Genomic DNA, 26,967 nt, shown 5'->3' on the forward strand with positions numbered 1-26,967 from the left:
AACAACTGCTTATGTGCTCTATCTAGCAGAAACCCTCTCCTAGCCTTCTTCACTGATGTATTAACTTTCGTAACCATCGTTGATATAACGATACCATGATCGCTGATTCCTGTTTCTATACTGACACTGTCGATACGATCCGGCCTATCTGTAGCTACAAGGTCTAAGGTATTTCCATTGTGCGTTAGGCCGCCGAGGTAGCTGCTCAAGGCAGTTTTCAGAAAACGTGTTCAAAAGTATTTCGCATGACTGTCTGTCTGAACTCCATGCAATGAAGCCAAAGATCCTTCTCTATAATAGGTAGGGTAAAGTCGCTTCCAACTAATATTGTATGATCTGGGTATTTACGCGCTATTCACATGGTTCACATGGCTCTGAGCACTATGGGACTTAACTTCTGAGGTCATCAGTCCCCTAGAACTTAGAACTACTTAAACGTAACTAACCTAAGGACATCACACACATCCATGCCCGAGGCAGGATTCGAACCTGCGGCCGTAGCGGTCGCACGGTTCCAGACTGTAGCGCCTAGAACAGCTCGGCCACTCCGGTAGGCTTACGCGCTATTGATAGTAGACTTTCTTTGAATGACTCTAGATCTGCCACAGCAGAATACGGTGGCCGGGAAAAACGTCGACAGTTAACTTGACTCCACTTACACCTGTTATACGCGACCAGATAACTTCAATGTTGCACTCCTCTTCGACCTGAATAGAGACAATACTTTGTCAACTGCAATGAACACGCCCCCTCCTATGGCCTCTAATCTGTATTTTCGATATATATTCCACAACTCGATAAATATCTCAGAGCTTTCCACTTAGGGTTTAAGCCAGCTCTCGGTACCAAGAATAACCTTAGCGCGAGAGCTTTTCTGGGGGATAGTACATTCGTGAACTTTGTTACGAACACTTCGACAGTTTACTAATAAAACTTTGACAGTCGAAGTGTCTTTACTCTGAACGCGGCGTAACTTCCCTTGCTGCGCTTCGACTGGCGAATGATCATCAGAGCACCTCAAACTACCTTCTAGCCTAAATATCCCTCATGTACTCTCTACAAGTACTCTGCTAGCCGAGTAGCTTCTTCCTTGGTGTAGTGCACCCCGACACCTCAAGGGGACTCCTCCAAATCCCCATTCGATAGCGCAGTTCTGGAAATCTGCAGCCAAGACCGTCACAGAGACGACATCTGCACGTGCACGGGAGCGCTTTCAACTGAAACGGCAAACGGTCTCGAAAAAAAATGTTAGATTGGCAATGTTCCCAAAACGTTTAGAAAACTACCCTTGTAATTCTTTCAAGGTCACGATGAATTCTTCAAACCTTACGATTTCTTTAACATCAGTGAGCTTAGGAAAATCGGCTTTGTTTGTCTTAATTTGTCCCTTCTACAATGCGATTTTCTTTTTAAATGCATCCCCGTCAAATCAGAAACACGCTATTTCTCGCCTTGCAATATCTGACTGTAGGAAATGAGCTGTCAAATCCATTTAAAGTGCAAAGTCTCCAATCCATTCTGAATGTTGTAATTTTCGTTCCTGGACCCATTTTTCCATCATAAATTTACATAGAAAAATCATTCCAAGAATGCCCATTGACTTAACCAACGTACTTCGCAGTTATACACTTTTTGATCAAAATTATCCGGACACCTGGCTTAAAAATGACTTACAAGTTCGTGGCGCCCTCCATGGTAATGCTGGAATTCAGTATGGTGTTGGCCCACCCTTAGCCTTGATGACAGCATCCACTCTCACAGGCATACGTTCAGTCAGGTGCTGGAAGGTTTCTTGGGGAATGGCAGCCCATTCTTCACGAAGTGCTGCACTAAGGAGAGGTTTCGACGTCGGTCGATGAGGCCTGGCGTAAAGTCGGCGTTCCAAAACATCCCAAAGGTGCTGTATAGGATTTAGGTCAGGACTCTGTGCGGGCCAGTCCATTACAGGGATGTTACTGTCGTGTAATCACTCCGCCACAGGCCGTGCATTATGAACAGGTGCTCGACTGTGATGAAAAAATGGCTCTGAGCACTGTGGGACTTAACATCTGTGGTCATTAGTCCCCTAGAACTTAGAACTACTTAAACCTAACTAACCTAAGGAGATCAGACACATCCATGCCCGAGGCAGGATTCGAACCTGCGACCGTAGCGGTCGCGTGGTTCCAGACTGAAGTGCCTAGAACCACACGGCCACACCGGCCTGTTGATTGTGATGAAAAATGCAATCGCCATCCCCGAATTGCTCTTCACCAGTGGGAAGTAAGAAGGTGCTTAAAACATGAATGTAGGCCTATGCTGAGATAGTGCCACGCAAAACAACAAGGGGTGCAAGCCCCCTCCATGAAAAACACGACCACACCATAACAGCACCGCTTCCGAATTTTACTGTTGCCACTACACACTGTGGCAGATGACGTTCACTGGGCATTCGCCATACCCACACCCTGCCATTGGATCGCCACATTGTGTACCGAGATTCGTCACTCCACACAACGTTTTTCCGTTGTTAGATCGTCCAATGTTTACGCTCCTTACACCAAGCGAGACGTCGTTTGGCGTTTACCGGCGTGATGTATGGTTTGCCTAACTGTCATAGTACTTGCAGTGGATCCTGATGGAATCTGGAATTCCTGTGTGATGGTCTGGATAGATGTCTGCTATTACACATTACGACCCTCTTCAACTGTCGGCGGTCCCTGTCAGTCAACAGACGAGGTCGGCCTGTACGCTTTTGCGCTGTACGTGTCTCTTCACGTTTCCACTTCAATATCACATAGGAAGCAGTTGATCTAGGGATGTTTAGGGGTGCGGAAATCTCGCGTACAAACGTATGGCACAAGTGACACCCAGTCACCTGACCACGTTTGAAGTCCGTGAGTTCCGCGGAGCTCCCCATTCTGCGCTCTCACGATTTCTAATGACTACTGAGGTCGCTGATGTGGAGTACCTGGCAGTAGGTGGCAGGAAAATGCACCTAATATGAAAAACGTATGTTTTTGGGGGTGTCTGGATACTTTTGATCACATAGTGTATATAAAGTCACCATTTTCTTAGTTTAGATCTTTCAATTGCTTCTGCATGGTACTGTAGTTGATGAATAGCAAATTTACAGTAATTGTCGAATATGCGACTACATAATAGATATTGAGAATTCACATCCTTCTGTCACTCCCATTCTGTTTTAAAGGCTTGTTACGACAGATCGCTAGACTGTCTTTTCCTGTGCAAACAGCCACTGGACCGGTGAACGTCCTTAATATCACGAACAAATGGCGAAGCGTAAGCAGAGGTGACACTGCGATTCTGCCGAACTGAAGGGAGTTGTGCCAACAGAAAAATGCCACGCGCCAATACTAAATTAAATATCGCACTATGCTGGGTACTTCCCTGAATGATCGAGCAAAGCCGAGACTGGCTGGGCTTCGACCCGCATGTGGCCTACATGTGGCTGCAGAGGCGGCATGAGTGCAGTTTATCTGATAGCTTCGCTCGATAAAGGACTGAATGCATTTTCGTTTTTCGTAATAGTGTTTACCATCAATTTAAGAAAATCATTCCAAGAACTTGTTGTTTTATATCTGTAGGAGAGTCTCTCTCTCTCTCTCTCTCTCTCTCTCTTTCTCTCTGTCTCTCTGCCCGCATCTCGTGGTCGTGCGGTAGCGTTCTCGCTTCCCACGCCCGGGTTCCCGGGTTCGATTCCCGGCGGGGTCAGGGATTTTCTCTGCCTCGTGATGGCTGGGTGTTGTGTGCTGTCCTTAGGTTAGTTAGGTTTAAGTAGTTCTAAGTTCTAGGGGACTGATGACCATAGATGTTAAGTCCCATAGTGCTCAGAGCCATTTGAACCATTTTTTTCTCTGTCTCTCTCTCTCTCTCTCTCACACACACACACACACACACACACACACACACACACACTGTGGATCCACATCTGTCCATGTGCAACATGAATCATGTGGTTGTAACACATCTCATCGGTCATAAACAATTGAGGATATCAAAACGAAGATATCTGCAAATGATAGCATGCAAAGAGGAGTGTATCTTGCTGTACAGTTAATACCTGAAACCTTTTTATCTATCGAGATATGGAAGCAACGCTGCAACGGTTAACTGGTCAAAAGAAGAATAGTGTGGCATTGCACACGTTAATTTTTACATTATTCTATGTGGGCTACATAGCTTCAATCGAAACTTGTTGCAAAAGATATAATCGCTAAATAACTACATGTTTTATTTTTTCAGATTCCTTTGAAATCTTTTGTTTATTTACAACCTGTGGAATGCTATGTGTGACGATATCAGCTTGTCAACTGGTCTGTGCAGGAACGGTATGGAAATGATCTTCATATGAAGGCATCTGATTGCTTCAGTGTCTTTTAACCTGTGATGCCAAGTACAAAGTGTAATTGCCTGTCACCATACACAGAATTCACACGTCATGTAGAACAACACAGTATGTTATATGAGCATTCCCACTAATCAGAAACTGATCAGAAGTTATGTAGGACCATAATTGGCTTTAATGTGTCCACTTCAACTGTAATGGTGTGACGCTGTATTCGTCACTTCTGATTAACCTGCATGCCAAAGATAGATAATAATTAAAAATAGTGTCATAGAAATTAGTGCCCCCTTTGATCGACCTGTCGGTGATTGCATGGCATTTGGAGTCAGCAGAACAAGCTCTTCTGAGCAAAACAACTGAGCGGAACGGGAACTGATATAATGGGACGTATCCTGTCTCATGCACTTCACAGTGGTATGAAGGGAATATGTTCCTGAATAGCCACTGATGGCAATTTTACACAATGTAACTTGAAACACTAACCGCAATCCGCCTCCACTTCGAGCGAAAATATCAAACCAATTGACAGCGTCCTTCGCTCAACTGCTAGCGATTGACATTTTCAAGTGGTCGCCTAGCCGCGTCACGTTCGCAACAATTCGCTCACGTATGACGCCGCCTGTGCAAATGCGGCAAAAAGGAAAATATTAAGTAAAAAGTTCGGTGGAATTAATGTAAAGATCAATTATGAACGAAACTCATCGTAAGATTAGTGGCACAAATGCTCATGGTTAAAAATCTTGCGTGCTTAATGAGAAATGTTACTTTCCGGAAACAGCATTTATTTTAAGATTCAGTAAATTTCATAGGAAATATTCCAGAGTAATATTGTAAGACAATCACGATTGTTAATTTAGATTTGTTGTCTGATAACAGCGACGTTAATTGCAAGCATCTCTTCTTAAACACTAACTGCAACCAACGACATTATATTTTTTATTATATTTCAATGCAAAAATGCAGTCAACGATGTCAAAGATCAAATCAGAGACATGTGATTGGCAATAGGCAAACGGATACCCACTCTTAACTTTCTCTTGTTCTCCAGTAGATAACTTCTTCGCCTGCAACTAAATCAATTTCGACGGACTTCTTTAAATCTGCGACCGCTAAACTAACATTTTAAGTACTCGTATATAGAGGGAGAGGGAGAGCAGTTTTACAACCAGCAGCCGTTGAGACACTGAAGCCGACGCAGCTGACTTACTCTGAGTAGTAGGAGATTCAGAATTTAAAGAGGAGTTAGGCAAGGAGATTCCAGAACATTGAAATTATTCTCAACAGCCGCATGGGAAATTTTCAGATCCCTAAACTTGGAAAGCGTTGTGTGTGCCATGGCATTTCTATATCGCTCATATTGTGGCATATAAACTCCGACATACGACGGAAGACTTTAATTACAGTGCATTACTTATAGCCAAGAGATGTCAGTATGTGATTTCAGCTGATGTGTTCTGCCTGTGCATTTAGGTTCTACATTTTGTGCTGATAAAGTTAAATTAAGAGAATTTTTGATGAACACAAGAAGTTCAATTACTTAATTTCACAGGGGAAAAAGAGTAAAGATGTTAGCACACGAGCTGCAATTGACAGAGTTCTATTAAGTGCCAACGAAGAAACAGGTGGATGACAGTGATATATCCTAAGTTCAAACCACCGAGAAAAGCTCTCCAGTAGTATCATAGAAGCGAGACTGATGTGTGTAACAACCGGTAACAGAGTAAGGATTTCAAAATTTGGCAACTTGTCCATGGCCAGAAATTAACAAGTCTGCTTGAGTCGAATGAATGCTGTTGCACCGGGAAGTACAGTAACTGAAATGCAATTTCATCTGTCTAATATTCCACTCACATAATCACTAAGTACAGTAATATAGAAAACAACTGGAAAAATTGAGATGGTACCAGGCAAATATTTGTTTGGATTTAGAATAATTAAACAAGCAATTCTGACCGTGAGGTTAGTAATTGAAATAAGAATAATGAAAAATGAGAACACCTCACAGCAGTAGTATCGGGATTGTTCAACCGCTGTGACAGTGCTGCAGCTCAGCTCAATATTCCAGAAGAAGGAGCGATAATTTCGTGAATAACGTCTTATAAAGTTTGAAGATACAGTTTTCAGTGACAAGCTTCTGAGATGTGGGGTTGATCTGTTATTCTGTTATTCTGCGCAACGGATTAATCTGAGATGTACCCTTTACCCTGTGGCTCCTGCAAGATGCCATTTGCACCCCCACACTACTACAGAAGTCAGACAGACGCTCCTAATGTTCTAAAGAGAAATGCCTGAAAAACTTTCAGCTATAAATATCTTCTGGAGTCGTCCACTGTAAGGGAATGACACAAAAATTCACAAAATTTCTTACGTAACTAGTGGGATACTTGGGTACTGGAGAAGTGCTAGTTAATGTAAGAAAAACATGAATCTAACGAAAGTTATTATTTATTTTGCAAAAATTATGAAAAAATCACAATGGCACTTTTAGTTATGAGTTAAACAAGTTATATCCTGGCTCTTTTCGGAATGTGAAGTTACCTCTCAAGGATAAGATTCGCTAATGAAATTTCTATACAAAGTTTAAGATGGTTGTTGACTTGGCAGAATGGCTGATTGGCGCGCCTACTCAACTTGAATAATTATCCTTTAGAATGTTGCTAGGTACGGTCGAGGCTGCTGCATGTGAAATGCAGTGAAGTGTACTGTTGTGGAGGAAATATGGGGCTCGCAAGAGCTGTTGTGCACAATACCGTAAGCTGCGATGACTGCTGTCTGCGCTGCTCGCTGCTGACAAATAAGATAACTCTCGTTCTATCTGGATTGACCTTCGCCAATCAAACTCTCCCTATGCCTTGATGAAGTCAAGGATTCCTATTCGCCCCTAGTTTAACTATTGGCGTGGTACACCGGACAGATAACCAGTCCACCGCAATGCCACTCAAAATTCGCTCGCAGGTGTTTAACTATAACTCTGTTCATACCACACAATAAGCGTGTCAGCCAACTCAGTGCACAACGCTTAATCGCAAGGACTCAATATAGAGTAGCACTTCGATTCACTCTCAACAGAAGTGCTCTCCCAGTGAAGTACTGAGGAGTGACTTGTTCCTCGCTCCAAGAGCTACAACAGAACAGCACCTCTCCACGCCATATGTGAAGGGGTATATCTTTCGGTCTCTTCCATTATTCCTTCAGCTCAAGGCGTCAGAAATATCGTCTGCCAATCAGCATTGCTCTTCAAAACCGGGAGAATGACGTTTCGTTTAAGGCGACCAATCCCGAAACCTGTAGCATTGGCGTTTGGCGTTTGCTGTCTCCCTGTGAAAATCTCTGAAACTGCGTGCTATGTGTAAAGAATGCGTAGGCTGGCCGCTCCCACACAATGTAGCGGAATTTGCTTTTAAGCCGAACACGGGGTTGTTCCCCCTTTTCACTCAGACCCACCCTGTCCGCTACACGGGTGGTCACCGGCCGACATAGGCTGGGTCGTCCTCTGAAGGGACCAGCGTCCCGTTGTGCGGTTTCTCTCCCGAACTAAAAGCTTCTGTGACGTAGTGTCTGGAATATATGTGCGTATGCCAGCCTCGAGTATTTCAACCACGGTGCGCTTACTTGTTAATTGCATATCGTTTACATGAATTCATACAACATTGATTTTATACTATCGAGTTTGGGTTCGAATGAAGCGTCTTGATGTGCGGAATATGATTGTGAGGGCGGAATATGTAAGCAATGAAGGTCAGGAGACCACGACGTCTTACAAGCTCTGACTTCTAAAACTGGTCTAAGACTTCGTAGAGGAAACTTCTGATTGGTTACATACTTGCAGAACCGTATACGTACTTTTTCCTTTCTGTATATTAAAACGAAACACGGAGAACTGTTAATGTTACTCATCAGAAGACACATGATCGTTTCTAAAGCATGCTGCAGACAAGTAGGGAGCTCTGCTATTTGATAAAGCTGTAGATATAATTATAATAATGGATTCAAGTGCTGTCATCTGCCGTATTTAGCTTCATAATGTGATCATACTTCACAAACGATAATCCGTTATTCAAATCTAGAGATAATGCAAGTTTAAAATATGTTAACGTTAAGGTAACAGCAGCGCACTTGCCCAGGAAGCTAATACTGCAATTCAGTTAGCTTCGCCTAGTTCTGAAGCCGAATGTCAAGCCATGAAATAGATCTCAGTGCAAAGTATTAAATTTCCATAATAAGAAGTAACTTTCTGCGCTATTTGGCTGAATTTAGAGCATCTCGTCTGCTCCTCCTGTGAAAAGAAACTCGTATCGTATATCAAACAACTGCATATTGTAAAGAGAGATGGTCTGTCTCCGATATTCTGGAGATTCTTCATATTTGTTTACACACTTTTAGAGCAGCGATATATCTTCCATCCTTTGTGCGTTCTTCACAGGAGGGGATACTAGCACGAAAGTTTGATAAACGTCATTAAAATAATACTTATCGGTTATCTTAAGTGCTATCTGTTATTGCTAGCACTTTACTGATAATGGAACTAAGTGTAATACTAAGTATAAATGAATGAAACAGAAAAAATCAGGAGGCGTTAGTCAAACTGGAGGATGAAACTAAACAGAGTGAAGGTAAATGTTTTTAGCCAAATTGAAAGACCTAGTTTTATATATCAATAAGAAGTCGCGCATATGAAGTCACATGGGAATTCTTGAAAGTATGCAGAATCGACATGAACTCATTTGGTTCGATCAAAGCCTCGAGTTAGCTGCTCTCCTTGTGCCAGTGCCATATTTTAGTTTCCAGCTGTGGATTTTGAGGTGTCTTCCGAATAAACGCATTAATCAACTGCAAAAGTACTATCGCACAACGTATTAACGTCCACACAAATGCAAACAATGACTGTGCCATCGTTCTCACGACGAATATTCCACTTTGCAGATGACATATGAGTAAGAGGACTCTACAGCCATCAAACACTTCGGGGACTGATTATCACAACGAAGATGTATGCCGCCGTCTAATTGCGACTCTTCTAGCAACGCTGTCTTGTTTATGGGAACTTTGAGACTGCGTAGCCTCAACTACCAGCCCAGTCACATGGCTGGTGAACCATATATTCAGCTGTCAATCCAAATATTCTGTTAACAGAATAATGGGTGCTAACAACAATCGTTTGAAGCTCTTTTTCTTCCTCGCTCTCGCTTTTTAGGATTTTATCGAAACATTCTTGATTTCTTTATAAGCTTCTGGTAGTTCGATAGTGATTTTTAAATCATATTGTACAAAGTAACTGGCACATCTCGGAAGGATTCTCCGGATATTCATATGACGTGCAGATACTCACTCGGCCGATCGAAAAAAATGTCAAATAGTTGCGAATTATTTCATGTCCAACATTACGTCTAAGGTCTAACTGACGTTATTTACTATTTGGAAAGGTAATGAAATCTCTTAACGGAAAACAGCAACACCTCATATCGAGTCTGATGTTCTATCAATGGACGAAGTGCACTGCAATTGGTCGGAACTGAAGAACGGTCCAATAAACTAAGTTATTTCTTTTTGAAGGTAGTTGTCAATCATTACTGATCGAAAGAGTAGTAAGCGAACTAACGTTGCGGTATGACTACACCATCATCAAGTAATGCTACAAATAATGAATTGGATGTAGGTATATGCACGGGGAACGGACTGAATTAGGGCGAACAAATATAATTATTGAACTTATAACTGAACGAAAACCAATACCAACGACAATAGAACAAGTTAACATTTCCGCTTTGTAAGCAGCACTTGATATGCTATTAGAAGACGAGAAAATTTAGTTAGTGTATGCAAACAGTAATTCTTAGCAGTATCGAGAAGATCGCCCATTTAACACAGCTTATGGACTGTATTGAAGGAGATTTCCAGCACCACGTTTCGCATTACCCAATTATCTTCAAGACTTTCCTACAATCAACTACTGCCGTGGACCGTAGTCTTAGAGAAGTGGAAAACTCATTATGAAGCAAATCCTTGGTCTTGAAAGATATGTTGTGCCCCATATTCTTTCTGTGTGCCTGTCAGATCCCCGTAACAGATGGCAAACCCTCGTGGCGTAAAACACAGCTGAGAACACCTCCTGGTAACCCTAAGTTTTCCCTCTGTCCCTTGACATTTGGACCGTACAGCGTTATCTGACGGACAGAGATTTGAATCCCAGTCCACGGAGGTTTACTTCAATAAAGTAGTGCGCTAAAATTCAGAGCGTGTCAGAAGAATTCTTAGGGATAAGGAAGTTTGCTATATCTATTCGAACATTGATCTTGACAACCTAAACCGTTTTTGTCAAATCTGTTCTAATTCATCTAACCTGTGATCTAAGACAGGAATACTGCCAAATCCACTATGTTAGCAGCGGGTCGTCTAGGCGCACATTTAAATGATTCTCATGTTGTACCTAAACGTGAGAATCAACATGTCCGCATCGTTTTATAGTTAACCTAAACACTTAAAGGCAAATAGTAGATCAACATTTCCGTCAATTGTAATTCATGATCACTTCAAACTCAAGAATAATCGGGTTACAAGCGACGAGCAATCCGTAAAATATGGGAATTCTTCAATTATACGCGACTAGTTTTAGGAAATAATGTCACTTTATTGGTGGCAACTGAAGAAAACAGCGTGTTATTGAAGAATTACCCTAACTGAATTTAGCGATATACTTCGAGTCTAAGTGTTGCGTGATACTGTATACTCTTTAAGATTGATGATACTTGCATGTAACAATAACTAGGATAGAAATTACTTTCATTCAAACGACTAAACGCTACAGATTTGCTCAGTTGGGATCGATTATTTGTCGTACACTTCTTTCTCAGTGTTTAAAGATCTGGAATGAATGAGTAACCAAATACCAATAATGTAAAAGAAAGGAGAGGCGCATTGAGCAGACAATGACAAAAATATTTTAAAACTTCAGTTGTAAATCTATAATAATCACTCTAACAGAGGATAGAACTACAGACATGAAAATACGTATAAAATAAAACAGATTTTAGACGAAAACAGGACAGAGACTTGGACAGGGTGGACAGAAAAGGGGGCCAGCGTCACATCATTCGAAATGCTCGAGACTCGATAAAACGCTAAATACCGGTTCACGTTATTAAAAATGTTTGTTGAAAATCCTTATTAAATCATTAATTTCAAATCTTTGAATAACTGCGACAAAATCCGACACTCACCCAAAAGCACTAAGATTAACGCCGAAGCTGCAATCATCGTGCCTGATCTCCCGTTGAGCAACGACTAGTCTTCAGTGTAGCAGATCTGGTTCATTTTATCCACTAATGTAGAAATTATCTTCGCGATTATCGAAGAAGGTGACTTTCCATTTCACGAAATGCTTGAGAACATGATTCACTTCGGTCAACGGGCATTCGAGTAGTATCTCGTGAAACATTTCCCACTTTCTCAACAACTAGTAACTAACACACGGGCCGCGATGACATTACTTGGCGGCAGTGATGTATGTATTAGAAAAATCCAGTCAGGCTTTGCTGGGTAGCATAACTGTAAACATGCTTGAAATTGTTGATTCAGGGACCTCCTTATGCTTACGTGCGCTAAAGATCTGAGAGGCGACTTCAATTCAGCCTTATCATTGCTTCTTTCGGTATTGCGGTCATGACACCATGTCTGCTTATAGAAACAGATTAGCGATTCCGCTACTCTGCTACTTCTCTCAGACTGACCAGTTTGTGTTATCTTTTCTTCTTCTGTACAATTTTGTCACTCAGTTGAAAGCAATGTGGTGACCGTCTCAAACTGTGTTTTAAAGTACTGTTCCAATGAAGGATGCTCAGCCGGCCGGGGTGGCCGAGCGGTTCTAGGCGCTACAGTCTGAAACCGCGCGACCGCTACGGTCGCAGGTTCGAATCCTGCCTCGGGCATGTGTGTGTGTGACGTCCTTAGGTTAGTTAGGTTTAAGTAGTTCTAAGTTCTAGGGGACTGATGACCTTAGAAGTTAAGTCCCATAGTGCTCAGAGCCATTTGAGCCATTTTTCGAAGGATGCTCGCAGTGCACTCTCATACATGCGTCATCCATCACGTGACAAAAACTATTACGAAATACATGAACAAGTATAAGCTCGGGCTTATTTTTTTATATTTATTTTGACAACAACATGACCATAGCATTAGTCAGTAGGTAAGATAAAATCACAAGTAAGGAAAAAGTTGCTTTTAGGGGCATCTGGACCACTGCTGAAAACAGTACACTAAAAGCAAACAAACAAACACTCCCAAATCGATCACCGTATTATCCTCAGCTCTTAGGTGTCAACGGATGAGGATACCGAGAGACATGTGGTCAGCAAACCGCTCTTTGGCCGTTGTCAGGTTTCGCGACCGGAGCTGCTACTTCTCAATAAAGTAGCTTCTCAATTGGCCTCATAAGGGCTGGGTGCACCTAGCTTGTCAATATCACTCGGTAGACCCGGATGGTGATCCATCCAAGTGCTAACCAAGCCCGTCACCACTTAACTTCGGTGATCAGACGACAAATGGTGTTATCACTGCGGCAAGGCCGTCGGACGAAAATAACACACTGCCGGAGAAAAAAATTGCAACATCGAGAAGGACTTTATTCAGTGGCACCAGGGTATATGTGCATGCTGAAGGATTGTAGTGTTACTGATTCCTTTGTCACCGTCATCGGCGATCAGCTGTCTCAGGAGGTCTGAGTAGGCACCATCTGTTTTGACCCTGCCGTCAGTAACCAGTGCTTGCAACATACACTACTGGCCATTAAAATTGCTACACCAAGAAGAAATGTGGATGATAAACGGGTATTGATTGGACAGATATACTATACTAGAACTGACATGTGATTACATTTTCACGCAATTTGGGTCCATAGATCCTCAGAAATCAGTACCCAAAACAACCACCTCTGGCCGTAATAACGGCCTTGATACGCCTGGGCATTGAGTCAAACAGAGCTTGGATGGCGTGAACAGGTACAGCTGCCCATGCAGCTTCAACACGATACCACAATTCATCAAGGGTAGTGACTGGCGTATTGTGACGAGCCAGTTGCTCGGCCACCATTGACGAGAAGTTTTAAATTGGTGAGAGATCTGGGGAATGTGCTGGCCAGAGCAACAGTCGAACATTTTCTGTATCCAGAAAGGCTCGTACAGGACCTGCATCATGCGGTCGTGCATTATCCTGCTGAAATGTAGGGTTTCGCAGGGATCGAATGAAGGGTAGAGCCACGGGTCGTAACACATCTGAAATGTAACGTCCACTGATCAATGCGAACAAGAGGTGACCGAGACGTGTAATCAATGGCACCCCATACCATCACGCCGGGTGATACGCCAGTATGGCGATGACGAATACACGCTTCCAATGTGCGTTGACCACGATTTCGCCAAACACGGATGCGACCATCATGATGCTGTAAACAGAACTTGGATTCATCCGGTAAAATGACGTTTTGCCATTCGTGCACCCAGGTTCGTCGTTGAGGCACTCCTGTCTGTGATGCAGCGTCAAGGATAACCGCTGCCACGCTCTCCGAGGTGATAGTCCATGCTGCTGCAAACGTCGTCGAACTGTTCGTGCAGATGGTCGTTGTCTTGCAAACGTCCCCATATGTTGACTCAGAGATCGCGACGTGGCTGCACGATCCGTTACACCCATGCGGATAAGATGACTGGTATCTCGACTGCTAGTGATACAAGGCCATTGGGATCCAGCACGGCGTTTCGTATTACCCTCCTGAACCACCGATTCCATATTCTGCTAATAGTCATTGGATCTCGACCAACGCGAGCAGCAATGTCGCGATACGATAATCCGCAATCGCGATAGGCTACAATCCGACCTTTATCAAAGTCGGAAACGTGGTGGTACGCATTTCTCCTCCTTACACGAGGCATCACAACAACGTATCACCAGGCAACGCCGGTCAACTGCTGTTTATGTATGAGAAATCGGTTGGAAACTTTCCTCATGTCAGCACGTTGTAGGTGACGCCACCGGCGCCAACATTGTGTAAATTCTCTGAAAAGCTAATCATTTACATATTACAGCATCTTCTTCCTGTCGGTTAAATTTCGCGTCTGCAGCACGTCATCTTCGTGGTTTAGCAATTTTAGAGGCCAGTAGTGTATATTGTAAGGTACAACTTTGTCACGTCAGCGAGCACGTGCTCCTGCTGAACAGCGTTAACCGTTTGAACGGGTTCGCACTATAGAGCTGTGGAAAGCTGGATGGACGTATCGTCGGATTGCTGCATATGTTGGGCGTAATGTATCTGAGTGGTCTGTTGGACATTCACACACCTGCAAACAATGTTCTGGAGGTCCACGTAATACAGACGCACGTCAAGATAGACTCAATATGCAACCAGCGATGATCGACGGAACATCATCCAGAGACGATGTTCGGACACATATTGTATGTGCTATGTCATCAGGGATCATTGTGAACCGCCTGCTTGCAGCGGCATGAAGACCACGTGTGCCTTTGGCCATGCTGCCACTGACGCCACTACACTGCCAAGGTTGGCGTGTCAGAAAGATTTGATTGGGGACCGTAATGATGCTGTATTGTCTTCAGCGATGAGAGGAGGTTCTGTTCGTATGAGGGCGATGGACGTACTCGTGTATGGCGTGGACCTGGTGAGCTCCCTCGTCCGGACTGCATTCGCCCATGACACACATGGCCCATTCCATGCTTCATAGTGTGTGTGTGGGGGGCGGGAGGGGGGGGGCATCAGATACAGCTCGCTGTCACATTTGGTGTTTCTACAGGGTAAGGTACCCAGTGGCCACCACATTGCACAGTCTGTTATCCGCGTGATACTGCCATTTCTTCGACAGGGAGGTGCTCTGTTTTTTGAGCGGGACGATGCAAGTCCGCATTGGCTGCTGCTACGCACCGTGCTCTTCTGCTGCACAACAGCCCTGGCCATCGAGATCACAAAATCTCTCGTCGACTGAGCACGCATGCTCAAGCGGGAACTTACTTGTTCTCCAGGGTCTGCAAAAACCACTGCCGAAAAGGTGCAAGATGCTTGGGACAGTCTATAGCATAATGCCGTTCGGCACCTTTATGGCCGTTTTCATGCTATAATACACGTCCGCGTTGCCTCCAGAGGGCGGCGAGGGGGGTAGGGAAGCGGACTGTACAGTGCGTATTGGTGCGACTGTGTAGCACGCTTTACTGTGACGTGTACGTTTCAGTTGGTGTGAATTTGTTATCATATGCTCCTACAGTGATGAACTACATGTCACCTCATTTGCCAGTAAAGTGACCTCGTCTTTGAGGGTGTTGTATTTTTTCCAGTAGCATGTGTAGGCCAATTGGGCAGAGCTAGACATTTAGGTTGGTCGAAGCGAGAGAAAGTGGAGGCACTGTAAAACTGAACGAATTATGGGCGTAAACAATCCTAGTAAGATTTTGCGCAACGTAAGAAATCTTAGTTTTAACTTAAGGTAACAGTTTTAAATATCGTCCTTGTTGAACTACCTTCTTCCATTAACTTCATTCACGTATGCATAAGAGAACAGATCATTACAGATGTAGATTCCCTTCGTTTGTTAAAGTCTCTCAATATCTGTTCCTAAACAGTCTGTGTGCAATGCAGATTTTCTGTTTTGCAATTTAATAATTTTTCGTTATTATTACACTAGCGATCAGAAGTTAAGCAAAATCAAGAAATAGGAGCGTGTTTTATGATCCTTGAGATACAATGCAGCATTACAATGGCCACATTTGGATGTCATCGAACGGGTTCAAGCCATATCTGCAAGTCCTATTCTGAATTAAAGTATCCTGAGGAACAGGAGGACATAAGATTCACAGCAGTGACTGGGATAATACAGGGTGATTCAAAAAGAATACCACAACTTTAAAAATGTGTATTTAATGAAAGAAACATAATATAACCTTCTGTTATACATCATTACAAAGAGTATTTAAAAATGTTTTTTTTTTCACTCAAAAACAAGTTCAGAGATGTTCAATATGGCCCCCTCCAGACACACAAGCAATATCAACCCGATACTCCAACTCGTTCCACACTCTCTGTAGCATATCAGGCGTAACAGTTTGGATAGCTGCTGTTATTTCTCGTTTCAAATCATCAATGGTGGCTGGGAGAGGTGGCCGAAACACCATATCCTTAACATACCCCCATAAGAAAAAATCGCAGGGGGTAAGATCAGGGCTTCTTGGAGGCCAGTGATGTGCTCTGTCACGGGCTGCCTGGCGGCCGATCCATCGCCTCGGGTAGTTGACGTTCAATTCAGACGATAAGGTTTCATAACTAACCTTTTTCGTAGGACTCTCCATACAGTTGATTGTGGAATTTGCAGCTCTCTGCTAGCTCTGCGAGTCGATTTTCCTGGGCTGCGAACAAATGCTTGCTGGATGCGTGCTACATTTTCATCACTCGTTCTCGGCCGTCCAGAACTTTTCCCTTTGCACAAACACCCATTCTCTGTAAACTGTTTATACCAACGTTTAATACACCACCTATCAGGAGGTTTAACACCATACTTCGTTCGAAATGCACGCTGAACAACTGTCGTCGATTCACTTCTGCCGTACTCAATAACACAAAAAGCTTTCTGTTGAGCGGTCGCCATCTTAGCATCAACTGACGCTGACGCCTAGTCAACAGCGCCTCAAGCGAACAAATGTACAACTAAATGAAACTTTATAGCTCCCTTAATTCGCCGACAGATAGTGCTTAGCTCTGCCTTTTGTCGTTGCAGAGTTTTAAATTCCTAAAGTTGTGGTATTCTTTTTGAATCACCCTGTATATACATGGGCCGAAAAGTGCACAACATAAAACAACAGATTATTACAAATGTGGATCCACTTCGTTTCTTAAAATCGCTCAATGTCTGTTTCTAAACAACTTATGTGTAATGCAGATTTTCTGTTTCGAAATGTAACAGTTTTTCGTTATTTTTAAACTAGTAGTCAGAAGTTAGGCATAATCAAGAAATAAGAGTGAATTTCCTTATCTTTGAGATACTATGAAGTATCACTGTGGCTTTGCGTGGATGTCATCGACCGGATCCAAGCCGTATCTGGAAGTAGTATTATGAATCGAATTGTGCTGAAGAACTGAGGGGTATATGGTTCGCAGCAGGGGCTGTGATAATACATATATGGGCCAAAAGTGTATTACAATCTACCCATCGTCAGGTAGGAGTTTAAAATAAATTACACTCCATTAGAAGGTTTAGGTTTTAACAGGGGAGGACAGTATCTACAATATGTACATCGTATACAGGAAGAAGAGAATGAAATTTGCGACGGTACAGTCTTTGGCTGGTTGAAACTCAACATTAGCAGCGGATCAAAGTGGCACAATTAGTCTAGCAAAGTGCATCGAGATATGGCACAGTGCAGATAACGTAACTGATATGATTTCGAGGCTGAATTACAAAGCTATCGAATGGCTCAAGTGGATGAACCACATGTTTGCGTAACATATGTTGTCTGTTACGTTGGTGGGAATCACATTATCGGCGACAGTGAAGTGCTGTGCCGCAGTACGTGTGAAACTCAGATTTCAGCAGCAATTGCACCGGTGTCATAGTGCGAACTCAGCATTAGGCGAAGGTACACCTGGCCGACAGCATCGTCGTATGTGTCGGGTATCATAGCACTGCCTGATGCAACCATTCCTCACTGTCATTAGTCCAAGGCGCCACGCTTCAGAGAATTAGCGAGGGTGATAACTAAGTGGTGAGCAGTTTGTAGTTCGACAAATTGAGGCAGTAGCTGTTGTCTGAACAAAGGCACACACGGCACCGATAGTTAATTCGCCTGACGGAAAAACAGTACAGGCAGACATCATCGTACACTTATCTACAGATTTATTTATCAGCAATCAAGGTAGCGGATCTTAAATAGAAAACGACGACATGAGCGGTCTGCAGGCTGGGCTAACGGGCTGCATTAAGGAATTAGAGAAAAAGAGTCAATACAGAGCGTTAAGAAAGAAGTATTCCATACTTGAGAGATGGTAGTATGGAGCAAAGCAAGAAAAATGTCCAGAAACATGGTCTCTAAACAGCATACCTAGCGACCTATGAGTTCTTGTTCATCTCCGTCCATTTTTTGCATAATATCCGACAACATCTCACATAGACATTTAATGGGCTATGGATTGGTCAGGAAAGGGGTGGAGGAGTGAGGGGAGGGAATCCAATACTTTAGTTAGAACTTTTCGTTGTATTCAGGGGTCATTAACACTTAACTCATGACGTGACTTTTCTGTAAAGTATACTATGAGGTGCAGTCTCCGGTACCCATGTTTAAACCGAGATTTAGGGAGTAAATAATTTAAAAATTTTAATTTAAGTTGTATAACATTTATTTCTACTATTATTTAAAGTATACTTTTGTGTGGTTTTTTAAATCTTACTCATAAATGAACTGTTTGAGAGCTTAATTTTACATTCTGAAAAATTAATCTCTGCAAAAAGTCAATTTTCACGTAAAGCTAAATACCAGTGTTTAAACTTGCTCATAAAAATTTCACTCGATTGGTACAAAAAGAATGTCTGAAAAATTGATATTCAATGCCAGGGTCTGCATTTTTCTTTAGCACCACTCAGAACACATTTAATTTTAACTGACACTACTCCCCCATTATCATTGTCCTGATGTTCTCCCTCTCAGTGATCTTCTTGTTGGCTAGCAGAATTGTGAGCGCTGGTTATTACAAAATCGTCTGTTTCGTCTATCTCTTGATCTATATCAATGACGTCTTCTTTCATCCACAAATAGTTTCATCAAACATAGGATCGTTAAAATTGCACGTACTGGCGAACACGTTTTGTACGATTCTGAAGAAACTGTAAAACATTGTTAAGTGGGTGATTTAAGGAGGAAAAGGGAGAGGGGATGGATGGGAGTATAAGAGCATTCCGCCAGAATTTACCTTTAAGAAAGAGTTCGAGAATTCTTGCGTAGCCTGAGAGACCACACGTTATGAGTCAAGGGTTAATGATGAACACACAGGAACGCGTCATCAGTGCCTTCGGCGCAGCCGTGACCAAATGGTTCAAATGGCTCTAAGCACTATGGGGCTTAATATCTGAGGTCATCTGTCCCCTAGACTTAGAACTACTTAAACCTAACTAACCTAACGACATCACATACAGCCATGCCCGAGGCAGGATTCGAACCTGCGACCGCAGCAGCAGCACGGTTCCGGGCTGAAGCGCTTAGCTGTGACCAACCAGGAGTGTTTCACAGACTGTTTAATTCCCTAAGAGGTCGCACAAAAGCATGCCTCGCTATGAACGGTCACCGTATTGAGCACTTGCCTCACAGATTTTCAGAAGTGCGGATGGTATACAATAGCAAGCAGACTACATTAGAGGCTCTGCTGTTTCACAGTTACACAATAATGTGTTGCCATATATTTATTCATTTTTTACTGCACTCTGTCGGTCGTTCATAATAGCAAAGAGCTTGCAGTAGAAGGATGTGTTTCACGGCAGCGAAGATGCGCAAGTTCTCATAGCTTTTTAGGTATGCACTTTAGAGCACGTGTTTGCTGCGCATGTTATGTTTTTCTTGTTTTGTCCAAAGTACCATCTCCCAAAATATGAAAAATTTGTAACACCATTAATAACTAAGAACCTAGGAAAGGAAAAATGTAGACCAAGGTGAGAGTTAAACAGAAGCTAAATGCCGACATATTCCTCTGTCAACCAAAACCAAACACCACTGCAAGAATTCAACAAAGACAAGCAATGAGAACAACAAATATTTTGTTTTAATTGATTCAGCTGAGAGTACTTGATGAAACATTGCACTCGTATGTTGTATTAATATATTCCATTAATTAAACGAATTTTTTTTGCCTTGTTCCACAGTATGCAACAAGACAAAAAACAAAACACATTATTCATAAAATCTGTGCCGGACGCCGTGGCCGAGCGGTTCTGGGCGCTTCAGTCTGGAACCGCGCTGCTGCTACGGTCGCAGGTTCGAATCCTGCCTCGGGCATGGATATGTGTAATGTACTTAAGTTGGTTAGGTTTAAGTAGTTCTAAGTCTAGGGGACTGATGACCTCAGATGTTAAGTCCCATAGTGCTTAGAGCCGTAAAATCTGTAGACGACAAAGAAACAAAATCAATTAAACAGCGCTTCACTAAGCTTGTAGAGCAATAAGCAGACAAACTAAGGATAGCGAGTAAAGTGTTCACGCATAAACGGAAAGACGAAAGCAGGAACAAAATACTTGAACATCCACATATTAGACGAAATGCGATCTAGGCGACCGAAATAAAAACACTACAGTAATTCGGACTTCACTATTCTGGAATTCACTGTATTTATTTTTAATTTTTTTATATATTCTTTTTATGCCGCTGACTGAAGATCCGCCGTGCTGCACCGGACATCAGTCAAGCGCATCCTATACCTTCCTATTCCTTTCATCCGTGACCTATAATGAGTAACGTATGTGTCGTTGCTGGTTAAAGGTCAGTGTTGGTCGACGATGTCAAAGCCAGCTCAGTTCGCATGACGACGTGCGATATACAAAGTGTCTTACAGTACAATACAGCAACTGAGGTGAGTGTAATGCAAAAATAAATCTTTAACTCTAGAAGACAAAATGAGAGTGTTTGACAAAATCCAAGCCGCTGATACTAATCACATGAAGATAAAACGTAATAAAACTTCAGATTTTTTTGTTAAATTAAAATGAGGTAGCTGGGAAACAGAAGCGAACTGGACCAAATACAGTTTGTGTGGTTTCTTTTCGGTGGCACTTATCGCGGTACTCGGGATTGGAAGTTTTGTGAAATTGTATGTATGCAGTGATTAATCAAAATAAATAAATAAATACTGAATACTGAAAAATTATTTACTCTGTACTGCAATATTACTTACTCTGTTATATATTGTAGGCTAGCATGAGACTCTGAAATAACCCAATACCACGATAACATACGTACGGACATCGACTATTCCGAAGTACGCACGAAATAATATTTTATACACAGCGTTCGACTCATCGCCTTCTAACAGATAGTTCGCGTGAGCGCTGCTATTATTGAGAGAAAATATGCGTGCTTTTACACAAACTGTAATGATTAATTTGGTTCTCAGAGGCTACTGGTCATTTATGTACCAACTTTCACAAAGAAACTGAGATATTTTTTATGCTTATTAAACGGAATATTTTTCTGTATTTACTATTCGTTCTCTGCAAGGCAAAAACTGAGGAGAATCTCATCTGCCGTTAAGCGGCCAATCTTAAACATACTGAATTCCTTCGGTACGAAAACATTAATGAATGGAATTTGTCTTTACTTTACTAGCTTTGAAACCATTAAAAGATCAAAATATAGAAGTCTACCGCATTTACATTTAATATTGCAGACTGAATTTCTAACTAAAAAACGTCGTCAGCGTAATGGCCGACCAAACGCTGCTAGGGAAAGAGAGCTCCCCGCAACACGAAGTTCTGAAATAGAGTTATTAATTACAATTAATGGTGGCTATTATGGGAGGTGCTCACTACTTTAGTAACCAACACTTTCTAATAACAATTGGACATATATTCTGATAACTTACAGACAGACATACATTAAATATCAGACTGTGATACAATGACGGCCTTCCGCTAGACGAAACAAGCTAGGAAAAAAAGTCTAACCCAAAAGAATTATCTCCGTTCTTCTTCATCTACATTACGCAGATACTATAAACAAAAGCTATTTGTCAAACGCATCGCTGTTTGCGAGCTTTACAGACAATAAACTACACTTTTTAATATTTGACATTCATCGCGCACACGGACGCAGTCTTTCAATAAATTATAGTTCACACGTCACTATTTTTCAACACACGAAAAACCCTTTTTATTTTTCTCGAAATGTCGATTTACGTGACGTTCCGTCACACACTATGTACATCTGGAACAAACAACAACGCTGTGTACAGTTCATCAAGTTTTTATTGGACCACTACATGGACTACATTCCCACTTATAGTTTCAGATAACAATTTTGGAAATAATTTTTGTAATTCACACATTAAATAATCCGGCCTTGGACTCTCCCCAGTTAGTGCGAATTGATGGGGTTTCACTGTAGCTGTCACTTGGAATTATCTCACGACAATCAGCACTTTAAATGGGAGCTACTTTCAGATCATTTTTCTACTAAACCGGACTTCGTTCTCAACGATCTGTTCGTGGATCCACATACTTTTTACAAATTTTCATAACTTACTTTAGCCTATCTCGCAAAAGATATCTTGTCTAGCATCCTTTCTTTATTCGATGTGAATTTACATCCTTTTTGCCTTTCCTTCAAGTTAGTAAAGATAAAAAAAGCTGTAAGGGACGAACACGGAGGAGAGGGACCAAGGTAGCAGTTCATTGCTCGAAGTAGCAAAGTTTGGACTTGTGACTGCAGAAATTTGCAGAGAAGGGAGCGGATTTATGCTAGTGATGCACGGAAACTATCTTTTCTGGTTTATTGTACTGGTATTTCTTCATTATCTAGCGAATTATTTTCGTCCTTCTCAAGTAGCCATTAAATATGATGTCATATGAATCTAATAGACTAACTCTCCTTTTCTATCAGGCGAGGGACCGGGGGCGGTTTGTGCCTTCTCTGGAGCATGTCAGCATGGAACATTCACCTTTCTGAGTGTTAATTGCTCGTAGCTGAAAATGTGTCTCCGTAAAATTAACAGCAATAGCAGCCCTCGGTCGCAAAAGAGGAGTCTTCTGACCCAGGTTTCGGAACTGCTACAAGTGCCTTCATCACGAATATAACTCTCAAATTGGCATGTCACGTATTAAACTAAACATCAAGCGCGACATACCAATTTGAGAGTTGTGATTCTGATGAAGGCTCTCACAGCACTGCCGAAACCAGGATCAAAAGACTCCTTTTTTGTGACCGAGTGTTGCTATTGCTGTTAACTTTACTTTGTAAACGGTCACTGACTACGCAGCCATGTTCAAAACTTTAAGTACCTCCGTAACATTTCATTGTAAAATTCTAGGTGGTTTGGTACCGTCCTTCATCGTGTACAATTTTTTTTTTCGGTTGTGTAAGCCATCAACGTTCTCGTCAATCTGCTCTGTATAATTAAATCTTCGTTTATCTCTGCCATTTTTTTCCATTACACTGCTCCTTCTGATGCCAACTTGGAGGCATCAGAACATGCCCAACTAATCTGATCCTTTGTTTAACAATAATGTCCATAGATGTCTTATCCCGTTTTTTACTTTCATTCCAGCACCTCTTCATTTCGTGGTTTTTCTGCTCACGCTTTATGACACTCGTCTCTAGCACTACATTTCAAAAAGTTCAAGTTTCTTCTAATACTTACCATTCTTTGCAAAGATTTCCTCCTGAGCTATACGTCAGTATTAGATATCAAGAGACTTCTTATGTCCAGGAACATATTCGTCAATCTGCTTCTGATGCCCATCTTGTAGCAGCTGCTTTCTAGATGCCAGATATTTTCATCTCTTTTAATGTGTTCTTCGAGTTTTTTGTAGTGCGTTGTTCTTCACTTTGAAGATGCTGTGCATCATTGTCATCCTTATTTCGGTTATTCCTTACGTACCTCCAAAAAATTGTACTTACATTGCTCCTCAATACCAGTAAATAATGCTGTGATATGACCAAACGAATCTGCTTACAGAAATTATATTTTCGTAGTACCCATGTGGCAGACAGCTTCCTGATGCGCCAATTTGCGTACCGTGCATGAAATACCCGTCCATCTGAGGTGTTAATAGTTTGCGCTATAATGAAGTTCGTCCCTAGCTGCATGCGAAAAACAGTAAACTGGACCTAACCACATGGCCAACAATGATGTGTTCCCCACACAACATTACTCGTGCTCGCAAGACCATGGTTCAAATGGTTCAAATGGCTCTGAGCACTATGTGACTTAATTTCTGAGGTCATCAGTCTCCTAGAACTTAGAACTAATTAAACCTAACTAACCTAAGGACATCACACACATCCATGCCCGAGGCAGGATTCAAACCTGCGACCGTAGCGGTCGCTCGGCTCCAGACTGTAGCGCCCAGGACCGCACGGCCACTCCGGCCGGCGCGCAAGACCATTACTATATTCAAAGAACACTTGTGGAATGAAAAGAATCCCATAACACTTCTACAGTTTTTCTGATGATATACTGCCATCGTGCTTTCATAGTGTGCTTAGCTAGGTAGTATCAATGAGTTAGCTAGGTGAAATCTAAAATAAAAAGTTAGTAATAAGTTCTTAAAGTAATCTGTTTATAAGTCTAAACTCAATGATTACCTACGAAATTTTGCCAGGGTTTAAAGGTGTACATTATAGCTTATAACATTACTACTATACTTGTAAGGTGTCAGGCAAATCCAACACCTTCCATGAAAACCCTGACATGATAAGCAAATCGAGTAGTATGTCACATAGCTCTGAATAAATCGTGACATTAAATTAACTAAAGTAATACGAGTAACGAGTGAGCAAATGGAATACCACAGACTAACACAAGAATGCCTAAATGCATGTCATACCTTCCCACCGTGAGTCAGACGCAGTTCCGAGGGGAGAAACGAGAGCAGAAGCCGAGAGCAGAACCATGTTAAGTTAGAAGGCCCTACGATAAGGGACGGACACTCACGTCACCAGCTAACCGTTAGGACCACCCCCCAGCCCATGTTAAAAGCTAGAGCCTTAGCGTGAGACTTTTTCGCGTCTTTGTTACGTAGGGCCACCCCCCAGCCCATGTCAAAAGCTAGAGCCCTCCAGAAGAACAGTATAGATCTTACGATAACACAAAAAGGGCCACCCCAGCCGCATGTTTTAGCGTGAGACTTTTTCACGTCTTTCTTACGTCAGGACCACCCCCCAGGCCATGTCAAAAGCTAGAGCCCTCCAGAAGAACAGTATAGATCTTACGATAACACAAAAAGGGCCACCCCAGCCGCATGTTTTAGCGTGAGACTTTTTCGCGTCTCTGTTATGTCAGGACCATCCCCCAGCCCATGTTGAAAGATAGAGTCCTCCAGAAGAACAGTATAGACCTTACGATAACATTAAAAGGGCCACACCAGCTGCAAGTGAGACTCTTTCGCGTCTCTGTTACGTTGCAAACTTTAAAAACATTGCCCCACCACGAAAAGTATAACGTTTCTCATTGGATAGACAGAATTTTTGTAGGCGGAGCGTAAGGTTAACACTGAGACCCTGATTGGTCAGATGAAGACACAGCCAGATAGTTTTTTTAAACCAACTTCGGTAAATTTCAGTAAGGAGAAGTTAGGAGAGAGTTGCTTCCGAGACGGCGAGGTGAGCGGAGCTGTGCTGTCCGCCGCCCCCTGACGAACACCGACAAGGTAATGAACACACGCGATGCCGCATAACAGCGCATAAAGCTTCACTCGAACTGCAGAAGTCTCATCTGTTACACCCCCTTTTTGCGTAATACTAGTGTCGATCGTCAATTAAAGCTCATGGTGTTCACATTTGCCACTTGAAGTAAAAATCTGAAACGCGATGATTTTTCTGTTATATAGTTATTGAGAAGCCACATCAGCCACTGTAATTTACGACAAGTTAGATAAGTAATTAAAGATAATTGAAGGTCACTGTAGACCATTTTGATAGTTTTCTCTTTTGTGAAACTTAATTTAAACCTAGATTATAGATGTGATATGGCATAGGTCATCCTTCAATCCATTGTAGAACTTGGAAACCCATTCAGGGAATATTCGTTCACATTTTTGTTGAACGCAGTTGGTTTTACCATCCTGTATTAAAACATTTCCTTTTATCAATAGTGCAATTTATAAACGATGTTTTGTGAGTAGAATAAAATTTCCAATGGTAAACTTAACTGCTTTTCCGACGTTATTTTACCAGATAACTAAAAATAGGAAAGCCTTGAACCCATTCCACTAAATTTAGTTAGTATTAAGATTCCTTTACAGGGAGTGCAGTGAAGCTGACGCTGAAATCATTAAGTATTTGGTTATATCATCGCTAGTCTCACTGAACTCTTCTGAATTCTACATGTCATGTGTGGTCTGGCGTCTCCTTACCTGCAACAGGTCCCAGGTTCAAACTAGTCAATTCCCTAAAAAACACGCTCAGAGCGTCGTTGCGCGAAAGTGGTAGGGAGACACGATATAGAACAAACAGACACCACGCAGAATGTTAGATACTAGCTTCTAAATAAGGCAACACGGAGAAGAAAAATGAATTATTTTATTTAAAAATCTCAAATATTTTTCGCGGTGGAAATAAAGTAAAGCGCTTTCTGGGTTATTTTCAAGCCAATAGAAGCAAGATATAATCACAGTAATTATTGACTTTCATGAATATGATTAGATAAGAAAATTTTGTTTCAATGGTCATGAAGTGTCAAGTTTAATTTATAAGAATGTAGTGTTCGTGTTTGAATTTATTTGTGTTATTTGCATTTTTAAATTTACTGGCATGTACATTTGAAAAAAAGTGACAAAGTACAAAAATGCTATTACGATTGAATTGTGTCAGATCTCATTTCACCAAGTCGCCTTTTATGAAATCTATTCTGTCAGTTTGTTCGAAAGGATTTAATAACC

This window comes from Schistocerca serialis, chromosome 1, assembly GCF_023864345.2.
Source record: "Schistocerca serialis cubense isolate TAMUIC-IGC-003099 chromosome 1, iqSchSeri2.2, whole genome shotgun sequence".
Taxonomy (NCBI): Eukaryota; Metazoa; Arthropoda; class Insecta; order Orthoptera; family Acrididae; genus Schistocerca; species Schistocerca serialis.